Raw genomic sequence first — 2842 nt, forward strand, 5'->3', positions numbered from 1 at the left:
TGGCCAACAGCCGCCTTGACCTTCAAAGTCATCCATCGCGCCATCATGTGGCAATTTTGAGACTCCGTGATACCATCCACGGGATAGCTGGCAGGAGCCGTCAAGACATGCTCCGGCTGAAGCAGCTCGGTGGAAGCCACGCTGCTTCTCGGCTGAGATGGCGGGGTAGCTTCGGGGGAAGCTTCGGCAGGTCGTTTGCTGCGATCTGCTGCTTCTCGTTCCTCTTCTCGATCCTGTAGCCCCATTACCCATTCGTGCAGCACCTGCAGTTGGTCCTACTCCAGTTTCTTCCTCCTCTCGTGGGTTTTGTAACCCCCTGCGTCCGGAAAACCAACCTTCCACAGAATGGAGCCTGGCGTGCCTCGTGCCCGTCCAGGGTGCTCAGGATTTCCAAGGGCCATTGTGAGCTCGTCCTTCTCCCTGTTTGGAAGGAACGTCCCTCACTGCGCTGCATCGATATAGTGTCGAAGGTTCTTGACTGGTATTTCTAGTTGCTTGTCCGTCCACTGGCAAAACCCTGTTACAGGGTCCAAGGTTCCGCCAGACCCGAAGAACCAAGTCCGGCAACGGTCTGGCCATCTCATTGTCTCTGGTTCGATCCCTTTTTCAAGCAGATCATTCTCAGCCTTGGACCACTTAGGCCGGGCTTGCAGGTAGCCACCTGAACCCGTGCGATGGTGAAGCGTCTTCTTCGCAGCATTTTTCTTGTTTGTCTCCGACATCTTCTTACTCTTTTCCGATGTCTTGTGGGCCACAAATGTGGGCCAGTGATCTTTGATCTTCTCATATTTGCCGATGAATTCTGGTGCCTTTTATTTTTGACAAACTGGTTCAGCTCTTTCCTCCACCTCCTCATTAGGGTTGCCATCTTCTTAAGAGCACAAGACTTGATTAATTCCTCTTTAACTGGGTTCTCCGGATCCTCCTCTGGCGGTAGGGTGAAATTTGCCTTCAGCTCAGTCCAAAGATATTCTTTCTGCGTATCATTGACATAAGACACCTCAGGGTCTTCCTCCTTAGGCTTATACCATTGCTGGATGCTGATCGGGATCTTCTCCCTAACAAGAACCCCGCACTGAGAAGAAAATGCCTTCCTTAACCGGATGGGTTCAATCGGTTCGCCGTCGGGCGCGATTTCTATGATCTCAAACTTTTCATCCGAGCTCAACTTTTTCTGAGGGCCTCGTCTCCTTACCGAAGTTGTGCTCGGTCCGGAGGGCTAGAAACTATAAGGAAGAAAGACGAGATTAATTAATATGTGTACATATACCAAAACAATGGAAGCATCAATTAACTAGTCAGCACGGGCTTAACTAATATATATATACCTGATCAGGCTCGGTTCGGTCATCGGAGCAGTCAGCACGGTCTCCTTCTTGTTCCTCCATTGTGTCACCGGAGCCATCATGAACATAGTCATGTTCTTGTACCGGCATTAATGGGCCGAAGCCATCATGAACATAGCCCTCTTCTTCACCCCGTTCTTCCAGCTGACCAACAACGGTGTCGAGGAGAAATGACGCAACTTCATCCCTTCCATTTGAGATTATGTCCCTCAATATCGCTTCTGCTTCTTCGTCTCGGCAGTGCTCCATAGTTTCTGCAAATATTTACAACATGTTTATATATGGTACAGATGGAACTAGTGGCAAACGTAGAACTAGCCAGCTAATCACAATAAGGAATCATGTTAGTGGCCTCGACGCTGCTTCTCTAGGGTTTGGGGTCACCTTGACACAACAACGCTTCGAGAGAGTTAATTTGTCGGGTAGGGGCGCGGCGGGAGGGGGTAGGAGACCAACATCGTTTTCTCTCTAGGGTTTGGGTGTCCTCGAGAGTTTTGGTCGAGCGAGAGGGCCGAGGGGGGGGGGTATTTATATCGACCGCCCCTTATGTCGAAGTTATCTCGAGGGGGTTATATCGACAATGACGCGACAACGACGAGAAAGGAAAATAATTAAGGAAAAGGAAGAAAAGAGGAAGAAGGAAGAAGGAAGAAGAAAAAAAAGAGGAGAAGAAGAAAGGAATGGAGGAGAAGAAGAAAAAATAGAATTTTTATTCTATTTTTTCTTCTTCTCCTCTATTCCTTTCTTCTTCTCCTCTTCTTTTTCTTCTTTTTTCCTCTTCTTATTTATTTCTCCTCTTCTTCCTCTCCTCTTCTTCATCTTCTTATTTTCCTTTTTCCTCTCATGTTTTTTCTTCTTCTTTCTTCCTTCTTCCTTCTTCCTCTTTTCTTCCTTTTCCTTATTTTACTTTAAATTTCTCCTCTACACTAACCTAAAATGCACTAACCTAAAATCGATATCTACTAACAACTTAAAAAAATAATACATATATGAAAAAATGCATATATGAAAAAAAACATCATCATATCATCAACAGAAAAAATAGTATTTTTTCTAAAAATCTATCTTTTGCATATATACATCAACATATATATACACTAACCTAAAATGCACAAAAATGCTATCGGAGAGGGGGTATATCGACCCCCCTCATGTATCCACATACATACATCTATACATACATATATACTTACATATATGTATAATTTTGCATATGTAAAGTTTTTCTAAAATCTAACTTTTGCATATATGAACATATATACACAGAGAACATATACATATATACACAGAGAACATATACATAAAATGCACAAAAAAATAAGAGGAAAGGGCGCCGGCGGCCGGACCGAAGGCGGCGGCGTGTGGTCGGGGCGACAGCGACGGGGTTGGGGAAGGGGCGGCATGCGCGGCGACGGCGACGGGGTCGAGGAAGGGGCGGCGCGCGCGGCGACGGCGACGGGGTCGGGGAACGGGTGGCGCGCGCGGCGACGACAACG

Source organism: Triticum dicoccoides, chromosome 5B (genome assembly GCF_002162155.2).
Source record: "Triticum dicoccoides isolate Atlit2015 ecotype Zavitan chromosome 5B, WEW_v2.0, whole genome shotgun sequence".
In the NCBI taxonomy this organism is placed as follows: Eukaryota; Viridiplantae; Streptophyta; class Magnoliopsida; order Poales; family Poaceae; genus Triticum; species Triticum dicoccoides.